This window comes from Cebus imitator, unplaced genomic scaffold (genome assembly GCF_001604975.1).
Source record: "Cebus imitator isolate Cc_AM_T3 unplaced genomic scaffold, Cebus_imitator-1.0 Scaffold188, whole genome shotgun sequence".
Taxonomy (NCBI): Eukaryota; Metazoa; Chordata; class Mammalia; order Primates; family Cebidae; genus Cebus; species Cebus imitator.
In genome coordinates, this window is record NW_016107503.1 from 6,559,811 (window position 1) to 6,580,286 (window position 20,476).

Here is a 20,476-nt window from a genome sequence, read left to right on the forward strand (position 1 = left end):
TTCATTTGCAGAAGCTTCAGTGTAGAGCTGACAAGGACACCGTCTTTGACCAAACCTCAGTCAGTTTCCTCTGAGACCCTTTCTCTGTTAGTTCCTGGCCTGCCAAGTCCAGTTTTAGAAAAGAATCCTGTTGAGCCGAGTTTAGCAAGAGTCTTCCCAACCACCTTTTGCAGCTAATTAAGTTCTTCTTAGTAATTTTCCATCCACTGACTTTAATATCTTGCTGGTTGGCTATAAAGCTTCATCTTTTCTTGCTCCTTTTTTTTTTCTTATTCAACTTTTTTAATGGGTCTCGAAATTCTGTGACAAATTTTTGGTCAAGTTGTTTCATTAAAAATTACTGATTTTAAAAACTAATGACTTCAAACTGCCACACGCAAAAAAGAAAACCAAAGTGGTCCACAAAGCATTCTCCTCTCCTTCTGAAGGTTTTACGACGCATTGCTATCATTAACCAGTCTTTTACTACTAAGCTTAAATGGCCAATTGAAAGAGGGTTGAGCTCAGTTCTCTGCTGGTCTCTCTTGCCTACTGTAGTACATGCATTAAAATCTGCCTCAGGTTTTTAACAAGCGTCCAGTGTAGTCCCTCTGAAACTACTTCGCAAAATTCTGACAATAAGAGAAATCTGACATGGCTGACTCCACCTTGGTTCCAGCCTCACAGGCTAGCGGCCTTCACTCATTCCTGTGCAATTGCTCCCAAGCTATTTTGGGAAAAATTTGAGTTTGTAGTTTAAATCAGGCATCCTCAACCCCGAGGGCCACAGACAGGTACTAGTCCCTGGGACTGTTAGGAACCCAGCTGAATAGCAGGCGGTGAGCTCCAGGCTTTCAAGTGTTACTACCTGAGCTCTGCCTCTTGTCAGATCAGCATCGGCATCAGATTCTTATAGGAGCTCAAACCCTGTTGAGAACTGTGCATGTGAGGGATCCAGGTTCCACGCTCCTTTTGAGACTCTGACTAATCCTGTGACCACCCTGTGCTATTCCTGTCTCATCTAACTAATGCCTGATGACCTGAGGGGGACAGTTTCACCTGAAAACCGTCACCCACCCGCTTCCGTAGAAAAATTGTCTTCCATGAAATCAGTCCCTGATGACAAAAAGGTTGGAATGGCCAAAAAGATTGGTTTAAATGATAACTTCCCCAAAATGAAATTACCCCTGTGAAATTAATGAAAGGCCACCAACTTAGGAGGATGAAAGGGGCCTGCATTCTCCTAAGATGTATGCCTCGTTAGATCATTACTAGCCATTATTCCAGAGGTCACAAGATTTGCAGCTTTTCCAATTACTGCTGGGAATAACATTACTATTGTAGGACCTAAGATTGGCCTCTTGAGGTATCTTTTCAGGCTTTTGCATTTCTGACTACCGGATGTCACCATTTGGCCCGAAAATCAACCAGTCCCTCAGGCCCCACCCAGAAGCTGACTCAGTGCAAGAGGGCCATTTTCCACCCCCTGAGATTTCATCCCCCACAGTCAGCACCACCCAAACCCCAGCCCCCTCCCCACCAAACTATTTTAGAAGACCCCTTACCTCTGAGCCTTCAGTAAGATTGATTTGAGTAATAACTCTGTCTCCCACATGTCATGGCTGGCCTGTGTCAAACTCTTTACTGCAATCCCATGGTCTCCATGAATTGATTTTGTTTGTACAGTGGGCAGGAAGAACCCTTTCAGGGGGTCATATCTGCAGGATGGTGCCAGTTCTTTCAGCAAAGTCTGGTCTGATACCCAGAGAATATTTCTCCACTACTGCCTGGACAGTGCGTCTCCCTGTCAGTATCCAGGGAATGGGCCTGGATCAAGTATTTAGTGTTCAGCCGTTGCTACACTGCCACCTAATCCCTCATTTTCAATATTTTGCCATGCCTTCCAGTGGCCTAACTGGATACCATGCCACCGAATCTGTGCTTTATGGCCTCCAAAGAACTCACCACTTGTTGTTTTGTGATTTGAGCAATGGAATAGAATCTGATACTGGTGGGCCGAAAGAGGTCCCCGAACACTGGTGGGATCTCGACCCCAGCTGTGGTGTCCGGGCTCTTGACACCGTCTCAAGAAGGAAGTCAAAGATGAGTCGGTAAATAGTTGAAGAAGAGATTTATTGCAAAGCAAAAAGCACACACTCAAGAAAGGGGAGTTTGGGCAAACCTAAGAGAGAGAACAATGGGGCCTGGGGCTTCACCTTGATGGTTTCTTCATCCAAGGAGTGGAATACCATGAAAATTCCTGGGTAAAGGTGGAGATTTCTTGGCTGTGATGCCACCCATTTTTATACGAAATATTGGTGGTCTCAGAACTGTCCTGGCACTGGTGGGTGTGTGATTTTGTATGCTAATGAGCATATAGTGAGGTCCTAGGTGAGACCTATGTCAAATCCAGCACCACGTGGGTCCAGTCAGTCTCAGCCAGCTTGGTCTACACCCTGGTTTTTCAACGTCTTAGCCCATAGCCTCAAGTCATGTAAATCTGCTGCCTAGAATTTGTTATCCTGTGACCACTCTGTACTATTCCTGTCTCAAATCTACTTGTAAATATTCAAACGGTCTTTGACTTGGGCATTCCAGCTTTGCTTATTTCACAGTGTTTCCTGCGTTATAATCCAATATACGGCAAGATGACCCATGCGTTTGTTAAACACCTCACATAAGATGTATCCCAGGTATTTGTGTCAAATGTGGATTATTTTGTTTTTTGTCTTTGCAGAATATAAAATACGAACATGAGGTCAGCACTGAGGCCTGGAGAAGGCTGTGCAGGAGATGACGTTGTCCAGCGCCACGCGTGACAGTGTCCAACTGTCTCTTCTCGGGCCGCATATTTTTCTACAGTACTGAATTTGGAGGAAAAAAAACAAGATTCATGAAACTGGACAACCGTCTTTACAACATTACCAGCAATAAAACCGTTATCACTGGTTTGTATTCCTGGGAGGACCGCAGCATTCCAAGACAGGTGAGACTGCGCTTCTGACCTGGACGGCTGGTGTGCAGGCATCCGAGAGCCTCTCTAGCTTCATAAACACGGTTTCTCTCCGATACGGAAGGGCTTCCAATTTCAAGGGGAATGCTACATCACAAGGATAAGGATGTCGAGAGAACCGGTTTATACTGTAATCCTAAACGTTCTAGTCTGCGAATTAAAAGCCATTATTTGAAGAAGGGTGCACAGGCTCCAGCTGGCCGTGGAAAGGGTGCTCGGTAACATAGGATGAGGACCCGCTTCTATGGGAGAGAACAGACGGGGCGTGGGGGAGGGGGGGGGCGACGTCACTTCCCCGCCGGCTCCGGCAGCGGGTTGGTCGGCTGAGTGGCGGAGGGTGGAGCGGAAGTGTAGACAGTCACTGGGAAAGACACTGTCGGTGACATCACGGAGAGGGCGACTTCTATGCAGATGAGGCGGCGCAGGGGCTGCTCCTTGGCCACCTTCTGCACCCGACGAAGGAGTCCCCGCGGCGGGAGCGAGTCCCGGACTGCTGGTGGGACCCGAGAGTCCCAGCTCTGTGTCCGGGCTAGGAGGGCTGGGGACGCGGTGCCCGCAGCAAGTGACCGTGGGTGTAAAGGATGAGGGGAAGGAGGCTATGTCGGGGCGGAGGCGAGAGAGCTCATACTTACCTGGCAGGGGAGATACCATGATCACGAAGGTGGTTTTCCCAGGGCGAGGCTTATCCATTGCACTCCGGATGTGCTGACCCCTGCGATTTCCCCAAATGTGGGAAACTCGACTGCATAATTTGTGGTAGTGGGGGACTGCGTTCGCGCTTTCCCCTGGTCTTTTGCAGTATGAATAGTAGTAAAAGTTTCTCTTTGCTGCTAGGCACAGAGCTTCGTTGCGGTTATATGCTGTGGCGAGACCTTTCTGTATTCTGCAATTAATGTCGCTTCACTTAGAAATAATGGCGTAAACACCGTCATGCTGCTGCAGAATTAGAAAGAAAAACACGATCTACCTCGAACTTCCCGGCGGAACCGTGGCTGTGCAGCGGGCCATCCAGGAGGCTCTGGCGCCTTAGGAGCTGCCCGCGCCGAGTCCGTAGCCGGTCCTGCCAGGACTGAGATCTCTTTAATGATGGAGGGAAGCAGGCAGACTCGAGTGTCTCGGCCATACAAGATCAGTGAATCATCAAAGGTGTACCGCTGGCCCGACCACTCAACCACCGTACTGCAGCTGCTGAACGAGCAGCGTCTCCGCGACCTGTTCTGCGACATCGTTCTCGTGGCCGATGAGCAGCGCGTGCCAGCCCACCGTAACCTGCTGGCGGTGTGCAGCGACTACTTCAACTCCGTCTACCATCTGCATGCGGGAAGCTTTCCCGAAGGAGGTGGAGCAGATTGGCGACTCCTACATCGGGCTCAAGGCCGTGGTGGACTTCCTGTATGGCGGGGAGCTGGTGCTGGACGGCGGCAACATCAACTACGTCCTGGAGACGGTCCACCTGCTGCACCTCTGGACGGTGGTGGACTTCTGCTGTTAGTACCTGGAGCACGAGGTGAGCAAGGACAACTACCTGTACCTGCAGGAGCTGGCCTCCATCTACAGCCCCAAGCGGCTGGACACCTTCATCGACCGCTTCATCCTGAACCACTTTGGCTCGCTGTCCTACAGCGACTTCCTGCAGAACGTCTGCATGCAGAAGCTGTGTGTCTACCTGAGCAGCAGCGAGGTGCAGAGGGTGTGTGAGCACGACCTCCTGCAGGCCGCCCGGCAGTGGCTGACGCAGCAGCCGGAGCACGAGGCCCACGCCCGCCAGGTGCTGGAGAGCATCCACTTCCCGCTCATCCCCAAGAACGACCTCCTGCACCGCGTCAAGCCGGCCTTGTGCTCGTTGCTGCCCAAGGAGGCCAACTGCGAGCGCTTCATGGAGGAGGAGGCCTTGCGCTACCACAACGTGGCGGCCCGGCCTCATGCAGACCAAGCGCACCAACCAGGGGCGCCTGCTGTTCGTGGGCGGCGAGGTCTCCGAGGGGTGTCTAGAGCTCAGTGAATACACCTGCTGCCTGGACGCCAAGAGCGAGCAGTGGATCGAGGAGACGCCGCTGCCCGCCCGGCGGAGCCACCACTGTGTGGCGGTGCTGGGGGGCTTCCTCATCGCCGGCGGCAGCTTCTCACCGGACAACCGAGGGGAGGCGGCCTCCAATCTTCGTTATAGGTATGACCCCCGCTGTAAACAGTGGATCAAGGTGGCCTTCATGAACCAGCGCCGCGTGGATTTCTACCTTGCCTCCATCGAAGACATGCTTGTGGCCGTCCGTGGCCGGAGTGAGAACGGAGCTCTGTCTTTAGTAGAGAGGTACAGTCCCAAGACCGACCCCTGGTCCTATGTGGCCGGCTTGCCAAGGTTCACGTACGGCCCCGCGGGCACCATCTACAAAGACTTTGTGTACATCTCGGGGGGCCACGACTACCAAATCGGTCCCTACCGCAAGAACCTGCTGCGCTACGACCACCGGACGGACGTGTGAGAGGAGCGGCGGTCCGTGACCACGGCGCGTGGCTGGCACAGCATGTACAGCCTGGGCTACAGCATCTGCTCCATCAAGGGCAGCGACGACAACATCGAGTCCACGGAGCGCTTCCACGTGCTGGGCGTGGAGGCCTACAGCCCGCAGTGCAACCAGTGGACCCGCGTGGCGCCGCTGCTGACGCCAACAGCGAGTCGGGCGTGGCGTGTGGGAGGGCAGCATCTACATCCTGGGCGGCTACAGCTGGGAGAACAGTGCCTTCTCCAAGACCGTGCAGGTTACCACCGAGGCCAAGTGGAGCAGGGGCGTCAGCCTGCCCAAGGCCATCGCGGCGGGTCAGCCTGTGTCTGTGCCCGGGAGCCGCGGCCGGAGGACAAGAAGAAAGGCAAAGGCAAGAGGCCCCAGGAGTGGGGCCAGGGACCCCACCGTCACCTCCCAGGCCCCTGTAGGCCAGCAGCGACTTCTTAGAATTCCGGAAACATTATGTACAATTTAGCAGCTTTTTTTTACTTTTATGATTCTTGGTATTTCTATGATATCACACTATCTATAACTTCACATAATCTTGCTTGAATAACTAACCCTGGGCCCAGGCAGTGAGCAACCCCCTTGTACCTCTGCAGGTCTTTGTCCCATGTTGCCATTCCTCATTGAGTCCTTCCTGACCGTCCCCCTGAGAGTAGCTGGCACTTGGGTTACACAGAAATTTTTGTAGTGAAGCTTGCGGCCTCAAAGGGATGTATATCTTAGATCACCTAGTCCAAGCCTCCCCAAACCTGGCTGAGCTTTTAAGAATACTGATTCCTGAGCCTCTCAGAATTACGTAATCCAGAACCACCAGGAGCAGGGATGGGGTGGGGCCCAGAACTGTATTTTTACTGGTTCTTGGAATTCTGGGCATCAGCCACATCTGGGAATTACTGGCAAGGTCAGGTGTGTTTGTTTTATGAGTGAGAGCACAGAGACTCCCAGGAGGGTGGGTGAGGGAGTGAGGGAGTGAGTGACGGCGGCCACGCAGCTCCCTGGACCGTCAGGTGAGCTGTGGCAACTTCCCAGCAGGGAGCCGTTCTCCATAGCGGATGAACGTTGCTTCTGGATGAACGTTGCTTCTGAATAATTCCAACTTTCCTCACTGGAAACCATCTTGAATTCAAAAAGGTTACAGGCAACCAAGAATGAAGATAGGTATGAAGCTCTTTATAAATATTATTCTGTAATTGGTGCATTTTTTTCCTTTTGCTTTCTTATTTTTCTGAGCTCACTATCTTTTGTATTACTGATGTACTCAGCTCCCCAAATCTGTTTATTTCTCAGGAAGGAAAAAGTGATCGCTACAGAATTTGTGATTGTTCTCTGACTCTTATCTCGAGGCACCGTGTGGATCCCTGAGAAAGCAGTGGAAGTCTCCCCCCAACTCCCACGCCAGGTCTCGCCCCAGTTTTCTGCTGCTAAGTAGTTTCATGCTGCTGGGCAAATTCTTGAAGAAATAGACTTGTTCCCTCGTTCATCCCCCTTGCCACAGGGTTAGATGAAATACCCTCCAGGCTCCTCAGGGCGTCAGGGCTCCTCAGTCTCTCTGAGCTGTTCACACCCTGATGGCATCCCTTTTAGGATGCACTGACTCCTCGTAGAACAGGCATCAGTGTGGCTTTCCCTTTAGGAGGGCTCTAGGCTGCCTGAGTGGATGAGAAATGTGCAGAACTATGGGAGGATAGGAGTGTGGTGGGTTTTAAGCATGGGCCAAGGAGGGCGTGAATGAGCTGAAAGCAGAGATCAGAAAACCTCAAGATGGGCTTCATCTTCATTCCTAGCCTATCACCAGTCTTCCTGCAGACAGTTCTAGGAGCAGGTGTCAATGTTGCTTGCCCTTTAAGAGGGCTTTCAGCGGGCCAAGTGGATGAGGATCAATGTGTTAAGATTGATACTAGACAAGAAAAAAAATCTTAGTTAACATTTATTTCCATTTCTTCTGCTTCTTTACTGTGCCTCCTTTCCCTTCTCTACAGGGTTTACTGTGTTTCCATTGGTCTGTTTCTGTAGCCATACAGGAAAGATGAGAACATTTGGGGGACTGAAAGCTTCAATAGCCAAGTGCCTGCCCTCGGTTGTGAGTGAGGTGAGCAGTCTGCATATTAAGTAGCTAGTCATTTGCCTTTGAAGTCCCTGGAGGCGTACAGACTGTTGAGAGGTTCTGAAAGGCATACAAACAAAGCCAAAAGCTGTGAACTCTGGAGCTCTGCAGTGCTGGTGTATGAAAGGCTCTGAGAAGTCCTGCATTCATTTACCCTTCCATTGACCCAGCATTTCCAAACTTCTTTGAGCCTGAAACTCTTTTTTGTCTCGTACCTAGTCCCAGGCCCCCACAAAACATGTTTTGCAGAACTTCTGCCGACTTTGGGATAGCTCACCTCCTTCCTATTCTGGAAAGGTTTTACTGCTTGAAGACCCCCCTCAGAAGGTAGGAAATGGTACACGCAGCCTCTCCTCCCCCGCTCAGCCTAGGTCATGAACAAATGAGTGGTGGTTTGACCTGAATCTCGGGCCTCTGGGGAAAGCACATAGACTCTGTGAGTGATTTGAGGAGCAGGGTAGCTTTGACCCTGGGGAGGGGAGAGCCACTGGTTTTTACCCTAAGCCAACTCTTCTGTGTTTTGCTTCTGGGACTTGTCCCTGGAGATGTGTGAACTGCTGGCTTCCATTCTGATTTTCTTGTGCCTCGTGGGTTACATGTGACATCCTGTGCCTAAAACTTTGTGGTCTCTCCTGAGACTATTAAGGTGGTTTGTAATTTACATGGGTTGGAATCTAATATTAATCAGGTTGGGAGCACTCCTTAGGAAAATAAACCGGTTTCATCTTGTGGGCCAACTTCTAATATTTGTTGGTGACTACACTGTGACAAGAAAGGTTTTTGAGCTTGTTGGGGTCCATAGATGGGCACAAGGGTGCCACGTGGTGGTACCTGGGGCAGGGTTTTGTTACTTGTGTTTGTAAGTTGAAAAAGCACTCTTCTGTGCACTCTAACTGAAAATGGAAGAGACCACGCCTGGGCAACATGGCAAAATCCCATCTCCACAATATATATATATATGTATATATGAAGATTAGCCAGGGATGGTGGGACATGCGGCAGTCCCGGCTACTTGGGAGACTGAGGTGGGAGGATCACCTGAGCTTGGGAGGTTGAGGCTGCAGTGAGCCATGATCATACCACTGCACTCCAACCTGGGTAAAAAATAAAATGGTGCTTAACTCCGACGGGCAGAGTTTGGGCTGGACCTATGCAGTGGCCCTTTGAACTGCGCGGTCACGATAGTAGGGCTTCAGACCAGAGTGACGAAGGCACCGGCTCCTGCGGGCTGCCATTTGGAGATGAAAAGGGCCACGCGTGTTACTGTGTTGTTAAACTGTCCGTGCTTCAGGCTATTCTGTGGGAATTTTGAGGACACCTGGATCTTTTTTATTTTTTAAATCTTTCAAAATAAGCCTGGCATGCTTCTATTTAGGTTTGGGCCTTTCTCATTTCTAAAGAATTAAAGTTGTAACTTCATGATAGTTGCAAGTTTGGGGTTTGGTCCTTACTCAAGTTGGAAAGCTGTTTGCCTAAGACATAAATGTATTACCCTAACAGAAGGGAGGGAGTAGACAGCTGATGAACCCTTGGTGCTTATAGTGATCTTTCTGCTGTTTAAAATGCACAGAGATTATTTTATCAACTTGCTGTACTTGGCATGAAATTGGTATTTTTATCCTTCTGCCATTTTATTGAGGCTACCAAGTGGGACTTCAGACCTTGCTCTGAGCGGAACCACATGGGTGTATTTTTATTGAGTGCCCCCACTCATGATGAGGCGACCTCATGGAGACCCAGAAACTAACCGTAAGGGGTGTTCAGCTTTCAGGTGGGCACCCAAATGATGAGGGGGAAGTGGGGTTCACCCTCTGAAGTCCAGGGCCCTACTTTATGAGCTCAGGTGTGTTCACCTGTGGTTCAGTGTACCTTGGCCCGTAAGCCAAGTGACCATTCAGTGACTTGCAGCAATTGGGAAGTGAAAGGACCTCTGCCACCCCCAACCCCCTGTAGAGCCGCCGACCTTCACCCTTCACCCTGGTCCTCCATGGTGTAGCAGCATCTCACGGGCCTTGTGGCTTTCAGAGTTTGTGGCTGGAACCCGTCTGGAGAGACAGGTGCAGATGAGGTTTGGACCTCCTGTGTCTACATGGACTCTGAGTGCCTGGGAGGGGAGGGAAGGGCGTGGCATCCTGGCCTCCAGGATGAATGCCTGGGGTATAGGGCAGTGCCGTGGGCATGTGGAGACCCTGTCCTGTGCTTCTGCCAAGCCTGGCAGTTTTAAGAGTTTTTTGAAATGTTTTGATACTTTTAAATACAATTTGCTAATAACCATTTTGTAGAATGCCTGCTGGGGTTTTTCACCTCATCCCCTTCCTCCAGCCCCTCGATTTGTGCTGGACGACACATGGCCAGTGGTCTGCACTAGGACCTCGCCCCCTGTGGCTTTGCCTTAGATCTTGCCCTTTGTCGCTGATCCAGTACAGCTCTAGAATTTCGTGCATTTGCATGCAAAGTCGCATGCAGCCCATGGGTATGACTGTCTCAGACCCTCAGCTGATTTGCCAAGAGGAAACCTTAACTCCCTTGAGAGGGTCTGGGTTTCTTACAAAGCTCCTACCTCAGTGGTGTGCACAGAGTTGGAGAGACATCTGAGGGCTGGTCCATGTCTCACCTTTGCCATACGGGTCATTTCTTGATCAAATATATGACTGTGGTCCAGGTTTACTCCCGTCCACCCTTTCTTTTAAAGTATTTTAAACAATGAAATCCACAAAAGCAGAAACAGTGAACCATTCTTGCACTTTACAGAATCATTGTCTTTAGCTTTAGAAGTTGTTAATTTCTTGTTGTGGTTTCTAACATGAATACTATGTGTGGCTTCTGAAGGTGTGTGGGGGTCTCAAAAAATTATCCTTTGCAGCCGGGTGCAGTGGCTCATACCTGTAATTCCAGCACTTTGGGAGGCCGAGGTGGGTGGTTCACCTGAGGTCAGAGTTTGAGACCAGCCTGGCCAACATGGTGAAACCCTGTCTCTACTAAAAATACAAAAAATAGCAGGGCTTGGTGGCAGGCACCTGTAGTCCCAGCTACTTGAGAGGCTGAGACAGGAGAATCGCTTGAACCCAAGAGGTGGAGGTTGCAGTGAGCTGAGATCACGCCACTGCACTCCAGCGTGGGTGAGAGCAAAACTGTCTCAAAAGAAAGAAAGAAAGAAAGAAAGAAGAAAGAAAGAAAGAAAGAAAGAGAAGAAAGAAAGAATGAATGAAAGAAAAAGAGAAAGAAAGAAAAAAAAGAAATGAAATTGTCCTTTGGTTGCCTTAGTTACTAGAGTTGAATGAATGTATACATTTGGTATTGGGGGCTGGTGGGGCAGGGGGAGCAGAGCAGATAACCCCTTCCTTGTCTATGTCCTTGGAGAAAGAGACTCCACCTTTTCAAAGTGACTTAAAGCCATCTTTACAGATAGCTTGTAATGTAAGCAAAGAGTCATGTCCTTTGGATTGATTGACGTTAAATCATCACAAGCCCCCTTTCAAAATCAGCGAGATATTTGATGATTGTGATTAATGGGGTATGTTCTGGCTGCTGTTACTGAAATCTGTAATCGTGTGTGTTTTTTAATTTGTTGCTTTTGTATTTGTGATTTTATGACATTCGAAGTTATTCTGTGTCTTAACTCTTTTTAATTAATTTTCTGCACGTTGCTTTTTTTCTTTGTTTTTAATTCCATACAGAGTATTCAATTCTTGAAACACATTAAAATAATTTGCTTGCTAGAAAAAAAAAAAAAAAAAAAAGGAAAACACTCCCTTCTGCTATCAGGATCCAACCTGCTCTCTTGCTCTAAATTCCTGACCCATGACTTAAATGCCCAAAAGCTGATGTACTCAAATTACAGTTCACTTACCTGTTCTGCACCAGCCTTTATTTTTGTCTCTTGAAGAGATCACCATCCATGGCCTTATAAATGTCTAAGGGCATGGAATGATCAAGTGCAATGTCATTATCGTTATCTATTTCTCATCGCTTTACTTCTGAGAAAACTAATTTCATGGTATTCTCAAGACTAGAGATGATTCAACAAGTCACAGCAGCTGGAGACTTAACTGAGGCCTCTCTCTCTCTCCCCCTCTCCCTCCGCACCCCCGGCCACTCTGTGATGCCCTTTTTTCTTTTTTTTTGAGACAGAGTCTCACTGTCACCCAGGCTGGAGTGCAGTGGCACAATCTTAGCTCACTGCAACCTCCACTTCCCAGGTTTAAATGATTCTCATGCCTCAGTCTCCTGAGTAGCTGGAATTACAGGCACATACCACCACTGGTTAATTTTTATATTTTTAGTAGAGGTGGGGTTTTGCCATGTTGCCCAGGCTGGTCTGGAACTCCTGGACTCAGGCGATCCACCCACCTTGGCCTCGGGAGGTGCTGAGATTACAGGTGTGAGCCACCGCACCTGGCTGTAATGCCCTTTCCATTGGACTTTTAGGCACTCTTAATTCCTCAGAGAGGCGGCTCCTTTCCTCCCCTGTCCCCAGCGTGGGACAGGACTATCCAGGAATGAGGCTTTCTGGCAAAGAGGGACACCCTGACTAAGCTTTTGATCATCAATGCTTTCAAGAAGAAAAATTTAAAAAAATTTTTTTTAATCTGAGGAATCAGCCTTCCCAAAGGCAGACAGAAGCCCACGTCTTCGTTAGAACTTCGGTATGTTTGATGGGCCTGGAAACCAATATCCAAGCAGTTCTTAGTCACTGGATTGGTGGGCTGCTTTTGTTCAGAAACTTCTCCATCAGGAACCCGACGCATACGTTAGTGATGACAGTCCCGAAACAAGGAACATTACTTAAACATTCTCAAAACCTGTTTGCTCATCAGTAAAGCACTGAAGGTTGCTTTCGGTTTTGGTTCATGTATTTTATATTTGAGCAAGGCAATGTCTGCTGCTGGGGTTGGAAGTAAATGGCTCCTCTTCATCCAACTGCATCAGTCCGTAGGGCATACGGCTTCCATTCGCAGTGTCCTGAACACTCGTTGGGCATCCTGTGCGTTCTAGTCGGGTTTCTTTCGAGTCGCGGGTTTCTGCGCCCGCCCCCCTGGTCGGAATGGCAGAGGCATCTCGGGCGGTGCGGATCTATGAGTGCCATTCCCGGGGTAGCCACCAGGGAACGCCATAGTCCGTCCTACCCCCGCCCCCTCACCGACCACACCGGCACCCCGACCCCGTCCTCCCTGTTTTTTCAGTGTGGGCCAGGGAGTTTCTATTCACCAGGACATTAGGAATCAGATGTGGGTGGGGTCAGAAAACACACCCTGGGAGAGGCTGGCAAAATGCCCAGAAGCGCCATCACTAGGCCTGGGGCTTTCTTGTGTAGTGGAATATTCATGTTCATGTAGGGCAGCGACAAAACCAATGAGATACGTGCGGGAGTTAAAAAGAGATGAATTTACAATGCCATTTGAGAAGGGTATTAAGGAATCTGCCAGGGTGCTAATGCGTGTCAGGTGCACACCGCAGGTTGAGAGAGAGCTAAGTATTTTCCGTCCATGAAGGTGATAAGCGAGGACCTGAAGAAAGAGGGACGCAGAGGACACAGGCGGCAGAAATAGGAAGAGGCTTCTGGGGGGCGGGAGGGATGGGTGGGGGGGTGCTATCTAGAACGTTGCCGGGCAATGGATGGAGGATGTGGAAGCGATCCATCAAACAAGGAAACTGCCACTCAAGTGAAGTCTGAAGACGAGTTATGGAAACGACAGGAGATAGTAGGGAAACTAGACCCGGCTCCTCATCAAACGTCCCGTCTTCTATTTCAGGGAGATGGCAGCGCATTTCCGCTAAGACAGGTAAGATTTCGGTTCTGACCTGTGGGCCTCGACGAATCTGCGCAAGGGCACCTGGGCGCCGGCAGAGCCATTCCCCTACACGAAGGAAGCGTGTTATGTCTACAACCGAAGGGGACACTAGGAGCCTGAAAGGCCCTGCTTTGATCCCGAAGATGAGCGCTTGTCTGCGAAGTTTCCACCAGGCCCTCTGAGGTGAGAATACATTCCTCAGTAGCACAGGAACCCGAGGAACTCTGAAAGGTGACTGACGGGGGTAGAGGAAAAAACACGAAGGTTTTTACAGAGCGTGAGAATCCCGGGCCATAGAGCAACCTGGGTAAAAAGCAGAAAAAGAAAACCTATTCGGCCAAAAGCCAGACACTCTTTTAGTTCTGCAGCAGAAAAGGAGCGACACGTTGTTGCAGCTCTCTACCACCCCTCACCACAAAAAAGTTAAAACACAGAAATCAAAACCAAATGAGAACGAGCCTTTCCTGTTTCTTTTTTTTGACACCACAAAAAAAAACAGGGGAAAGCGCGAACGCAGTCCCCCACTACCACAAATTATGCAGTCGAGTTTCCCACATTTGGGGAAATCGCAGGGGTCAGCACATCCGGAGTGCAATGGATAAGCCTCGCCCTGGGAAAACCACCTTCGTGATCATGGTATCTCCCCTGCCAGGTAAGTATGAGTTTGTTAGCCTCCGCCCCGACACGGCCTCATACGCCTCACCCTTTACACCCGGGGTCACTTGCCGCGGGCACCGCGTCCCCAGCCCTCCTAGCCGGGACACAGAGCTGGGACTCTCGGGTCCGACCAGCGGTCGGGGACTCGCTCCCACGACGGGGAATTCCTTCGTCGGGTGGCGGCGGTTGGCGAGGCGGCGGCCCTTGGGCGGCTTCTTTTGCTTGGAGTTGGCCTTTTCGTTGTTTTCCCGGCCGGTGTTTTTCCGTGTGGCTTTCTCCTCTTCCGCTCCCTCCTCCGCCCCTCCGGCTGCCGGCGCGGTGGGGGAGGTGGCGTGTACGTGTCGTTGGCCTCTCCCCCCCCCCCCCCCCCCCCGTCTGTTCTCTCCGTCTGTTGTGTGTCCTCGTCGTGTGTTCTCGTGCTCTGTTTCCGCGGCCCGTTTGCGCGTGCGGCTGGTTTTTGTGCTCCTTTCTTTTAATTCTGGGTTTTGATTGTTTGGGTTTACCATTTAGGCTTGCTCTTTTCACTTGTTGTTTTCCTGTTTGTTTATCCTTGTGCTTTAGCTTTCCGGTTGTTTTTTATCGTCCTTCAATCTTATTTCGAAACCGTATTTCCAGGCCGGGCGCGGTGTGTCCCGCGTGTAATCCCAGTTTTTTTGGTGGTGGCTTCGGGTTGATTTCGTGTTTGTTTGCTTTTGGCCGTTTTGTTTAGAAAAGTGTCTCTGTGATCGGAGTTCAGGAATTCCTCCATGTTTGTTTCTGTCTTACTGTCTTCAGTTAAGTTCATGCACTATTAAATGAAATATTAGTAAAATAAAAATAGAGTCTAAGCTCAATTTTGCAAAAACATATTTATATATGGCCTTCTTTATTGAGTTTTCTTCTGCGGGGGCGGGCAGGGGACAGTCTAGCTAAAACATACAGTCTTCTCTCTGTAGATAAACCAGAACACGACTCCATCAGGGTTGCCCCAATGTTAACAAAAGTGATTTTGAACTTAAGGTGATCAGAAATCGTACATATCTGTACTTTTTCTGTACTGGTGGTATGGTCTATGGTAAGCATGTATGATTAAAAAAAAGAGAAACTTTAAAAAGGTTTGGAAGAAAAATATGTACATGTGCGAATAATACTTAATTCCAGGTGGTGGAAATACGGGTGACTGGTTATCTTCTTCTTTCTGTATCTTTTATATTTTTAAATGGAAAAACTCAATGACCTGGAAATGACAGAACAGATTAGCTATGGCAGGGGTGTGGGACAGGTGAGAGGAAAATGTGAAGGGGAGGACAAACTCGGTTCTGGTAGGATTGTGTTTAAGTTGAAGGTTTCTGGGGAGCAGTTGTTGGGAGAAGAAGGATATGGTGGAGGCAGGAGAATCGTGAAAATATTTAGACGGTGTACTCCCTGTCAAATCATTCCTCCTCCTTTTGTGTTTCTTCAGAAGAAATACACTGAACTTACATTTCTCTTCAAGCACATGTGCTATTTATGTTTTTCTTTTATTAATGTAATTGGTGGGTTTATCTTGCTGCTGGCCCAGAAAAGTCAATGGAGCTGAGAGCAGCCGGCTTCCTGCAGTAAAGGATCTAATGCATGCAGAGCCAGCTAAGCAACAGGACAGAGGTTCATTATTACTCAAATCTGTCTCCCCCCAAATTCAGACTAGGGTGTTTTTAAAGGACAGTTTGGCCAGCAGAGGGCTGGGGAGTGGGGAAAGCTGATTGGTTGGGGTGGGGGTGAAATCACAGGGAGTTGGAGCTTGTCTTCTTGCACGGAGTCAGTCCCTGGGTGGGGGCCACAGGACCAGATGAGCCAGTTCACCCGTCTGGGCGGCACTAGCTAGTTCATCATAAGGCAGGTTCTGAAAAACACCTTGAACACCAATCTTAGGTTTTATACGAATGATGTTATTTATGGGCACAACTGGGGAGCTTAGGAATCATGTGGCTTCTGGCTGCATGGCTCCGGAGCCATAATTTTCACTCTCGTGGCTAATTTGTTAGCTTTGCTAAGGAGCTGTGATGCCCAAGAAAGGAAGGAGTTTGTCTCAGGAAGGGGCTGTTGTCATCTTTGTTTCAGACTTAGAGTGGAAGTAAATTTCTCCCCTATTTGGCCTGGCCTATGCCCAGGAATAGCCAAGGGCAGGTTGGAGGTTAGAAGCAAGGTACAGTGCTCAGGGTCACTTAGCCGGGGAAGGAGGATTTGAAAGTAGGAATTTGAACTGAAGGCGGCCTGGCTCCAGAAGGCATTCTCAGAACCACTGCGTTTATACTGCTCCTGATGAAAGTGCCCTTGCAAAAACTATGACAGTGAGAAAATCCTGACATAGGAAAAGTATGGCTGTCAAAGAAATCTGACCTGAGTGACCCTGAGCAGGTTACTTAACATCTCTGCATCCCAGTCCTCTCATGCGGAAGATGAAGATGATGGTGCAACCTTGGCCTGCAAGGACTAAATAATCACACACACTCATCGGCTGTGCCTGCCATGTGGCACTGTGCATGTCAGGCACGGTCGGGGAGTGTGGATCTGTTACTCATTTGCATGTTAGCTCTTGTAGTTTCCTGCAGCGGTGTGCAAAGAGCAGACGTGGCCAGGTGCCGGGCTCATGCCTGTAATCCCAGCACTTTGGGAGGCCAAGGTGGGTGGAGAACCTGAGGTCAGGAGTCCGAGACTAGCCTGGCCATCATGGCAAAACTCTGTCTCCACTAAAAATACAAAAATTAGCCCCCCACTGTGGTGCATCTGTAATCCCAGTTACTCGGGAGGCTGAGGCAGAAGAATCACTTGAACCGAGGAGGCAGAGGTTGCAGTGAGCTGTGATCGCACCACTGCACTCTAGCCTGGGTGATACAGCAAGACTCCATCTCCAAAAAAACAAACAGAAAAGAGCAGACGTGATGAAAACCGGTTGTGTTGAAGTCACAGCAGTGATACTTTCCAGTGGCCGTGCACCCTCCCAGGGAGACTGCGGCAATCCTCTCACCAGCGGTGATCTCCTGGGGTGGGAGGTCCCAGGAAGGCCCCTCAATCTTCAGCAGGTTTGACCCTCAAGGAGCTTCAGGGAATGAGCTATCGAAGTGTTTCTCTGGCTTGCATGGTGGCTCATGCCTGTAATCCCAGCACTTTGAGAGGCCAAGGTGGGAGGATCACCTGAGGTCAGGAGTTCAACACCAGCCTGACCAACATGGAGAAACCCCGTCTCTACTAAAAATACGAAATTAGCTGGGCATGGTGGTGCATGCCTGTAATCCCAGCTACCTGGGAGGTTGAGGCAGGAGAATCACTTGAACCCAGGAGGTGGAGGTTGCAGTGAGCCGAGATCACACCATTGCCCTTCAGCCTGGGCAACAGGAGTGAAACTCGGTCTCAAAAAACAAAACAAAACCCTATTTCTCTCTGGGAGGAACTGGGACTTTATTAGCTCATCTGTTCAGCTCATCCAAAGGGGATTAGTGATTCAGTTTCTTGCTTCAAATCAGCCTCAATAAAATTTTTATAGTTTTAACGTGGAAGACATTTGTACACATAGGGGAGGAAATAGGACTTTTCCTCACCCAGCCTAGGGTCACTGCTGAGACCCTTACAGCAAAAGACAGACTAACAAGAGAACAGCATGCCTAGTTATTTAATGTAAGTTTCACATGACGGGAGCGCCTTCCAAAGGAAATGAAGACCCATGGAAACAACTAAACCTCAGTATTTTTTCCTTTCTTTTTTCCTTTAACAGTAGGTTAGATGAAGAGTGGAGAGTCATAGAGAAGTGCGTTGGAATGAAAGCACGATCCAATGGTAATAAACTGTGGGAAACATAGCAGGCCTATGTGTTCAGACTCTTCTCTGTGTCCCTGTATCTTCAGACACAACGATGCACCTTTCCTCTGGGGAAAGAGAGGGCACCTCTCACACGAGAGCCTTATGATTGGCTTCAGGGAAGAAGGGCAGGGGGAGGGTGACAGTGGCCTTCCTGCTTCTGCTGTTTCCTCAAATTAGTATAAAATATTTAAGAGCCCAAGGTGTTATGTTTTGGAGTAGTGTGTCCTGAATCCCATCATTCTCATGCTACAAAACCCAGAATCTTTGAGGAGTGATACATGTGACTATAAAATATTTAAATGCAAAATACAAATGCTGGCTGGGCACGCAGGCCAGCACTTAATCCCAGCACTTTGGGAGGCCCAGGCAGGAAGATCACTTGAGTCCAGGAGTTCGAGACCAGCCTGGCCAACTTGGCAAAACCCCCATTGCTACAAAATATACACAAATTAGCTGGACACCGTGTTGTACACCTGTGATCCCAGCTACTTGAGGAGGGTGGGCTGAGGATCAACTTAATATCACGTGTAAAAACAAAAGTTTTTTTTCCTTTAAGTTTAGACAGGTGAAGCAGTGGGAATGGAGAAGGAACAAAGAAATCTGTAAGGAATGTGATCAGTTGCTTGTAAACACGAGTGATTTGCACGCACTATATGCTGTTACGAAAGTCTCACATGCTGCAAAGCTGGTGGTGAACAGCAGCAGTGACGGCAGCGTCGTGGCCCCGCCCTTCTCTCTAGGGATAACAACTTTCAATGCACCTGCTACACTTTGGCTGTGCAATTTTCCATCCCAGGCCCTTCAGTCCAGCCTGCAAGGAGAAACGGAGTGTGTGTTTTCCCTCCTGCCGGTCCACTCCAGGGAGCCGACAAGGCACCTCTCTCCCACCCCCCCCACCACACCTCCCCACACCTTCCAAACTGACCACCTCAAGGACTGCGGTGTTTTTCAGTCCTTTGTAACTGCTGAAAATTCTCACATTTTCAAAATATGAAAATCAGAGCGATGGTCCTGAGCGCCTGGAGGGACATCTTAGCTCGCTCTCAACACCCACTCACGAGCCTCATCCAAAGTGTTCTGCAGGGCAGAAGAAAACATTTTTGCATCTGTCTGGTCCTAAGGCGTCGTCTTCTTCTTGGGGCGGGGTCCTGGCCGTCGAGGGGGAGCCCCAGCGTCCCACACTCATCCCTCTGGGCTGCTCAGCCTCCTCTTCCCTGCGGCCCTGCGGGAGCTCCTTCCAGGCTGCGGAGGATCAGGACCAGGGCTCCCAGCCCGCGAGCTTGAGGCCGCTGCGCGGATTTCTCTTTCCGGCTGAGATCTTGGGATCAAAGAATGAGATTTCCAGACTCAGGTTCCAAAGCTTAGTGAAACAGCGACAAAGAGCCCTCGGTAGAGACGTGGGAGCTAGAAATTCGGCATAAAATCTGAATATGAAGAACAGAGTAAATTAACATTCGGAATAGGACGGGCCATCTGAATAAAACAGTATTACTCCTAAGTTAGGTCTCCAGCCATCAACCCTACACCCAGACACAATCACCAGTGACTGACTGAGCTAACCCCATCAAAATTTCATGCCACCATTCCTTACCAAAAAGATAATGGGTGCCATTACGAGATTTTCTGGGTGAAAGACGTCTCCCAGTCTAGGATTGAGGGGCAGCAGCCATTTTAGCGGAGGAGACCTCTCACCCCAAAATCCAGGGTCGCGGGGTGGGGGCTTCCTGGGTTGCTGGGGCGCTGGCTGTGGGCTCTGGCCCTCCGATTGCATGGGGCCAGAAGGCCCGCTCAGGACGGGGACCCTTTAGGCTTGGTGACTCCGATTTGATGTTTTGGCAATTTCTCTGTGGACCAGGCCACTGTGAGAACCCAGTTTTTGGGACCTGGTCCCCTGAGGAGGGGATAGGAGAGCGCAAGTGACATCACCGGGGATGCATTGCGAGGCGGGAGCAGGAGGGACAGGGGACTTGAGCAGCCCGCACCCTGCGGGGAGCCCTCCTGGGACCCAAACTTTTCCCTCCTCTGACTCAGGACTTGGAACAAAGGGCAAATGGCTTCCGGCTCCAGCGTAAAAGACCAGCTTGTCTCCACAGCAAGGTCCCACCGAGATTTGAACTCGGATCGCTGGATTCAGAGTCCAGAGTGCTCACCATTACACCATGGAACCGCCCGTCGCAGGCGTTCTCTCTTATTGGCATTTGCAAGTGAATTCTCAGCCTCCAGAGTCACCAGAATTTCCTTCGCAACTGTTTTCTTCTGGTCACACAGGACCTGAGTACCTTTCAACCACAACAGGAGTCGCCGCCCCAGACGCGTCTCTCGGCTCTTCTCTTTAGGTTTCTATCTCAGAGAATGAGATTAAGCACCTTTTGGGATCAGGAACCCGGAAGAGCTACATTTAGGCCTCCTCAAAAGCCGCCAGTTCGCCCAGTTGCCAGAGTTTCCTGCCCCGAGGTGAAAATCCTGCCAAGCCCCTACCCGCTGGGGTTTCTTTCTTTCTCTTTGCAATTGTCCTCTTCCCTTTGTGCACGGAGCACTGCTGACCATTTCCAGAACGGGATTGGGAGTAGGCTGCGGTTTCTGCTCTTCTTCTTCTGCCTTCTCCTCC

The 20,476-nt window shown here is 49.7% G+C and overlaps 3 non-coding genes and 1 pseudogene across 3 annotated transcripts; 2 read left to right on the plus strand and 2 right to left on the minus strand.

The window, feature by feature from the left end:
* The first annotated feature begins 3,473 nt into the window (after nt 1-3,473).
* Nucleotides 3,474-8,550, plus strand: LOC108316510 (annotated as a pseudogene).
* Nucleotides 3,617-3,780, plus strand: LOC119473849. The gene has a single exon (XR_005203090.1). It is a non-coding gene; the product is annotated as a U1 spliceosomal RNA (small nuclear RNA).
* A 5,341-nt stretch (nt 8,551-13,891) lies between the features above and the next one.
* Nucleotides 13,892-14,055, minus strand: LOC119473850. The gene has a single exon (XR_005203091.1). It is a non-coding gene; the product is annotated as a U1 spliceosomal RNA (small nuclear RNA).
* A 5,908-nt stretch (nt 14,056-19,963) lies between these two features.
* On the minus strand, nt 19,964-20,035 carry TRNAQ-CUG. The gene has a single exon. It is a non-coding gene; the product is annotated as a tRNA-Gln (tRNA).
* Nucleotides 20,036-20,476: the final 441 nt, after the last annotated feature.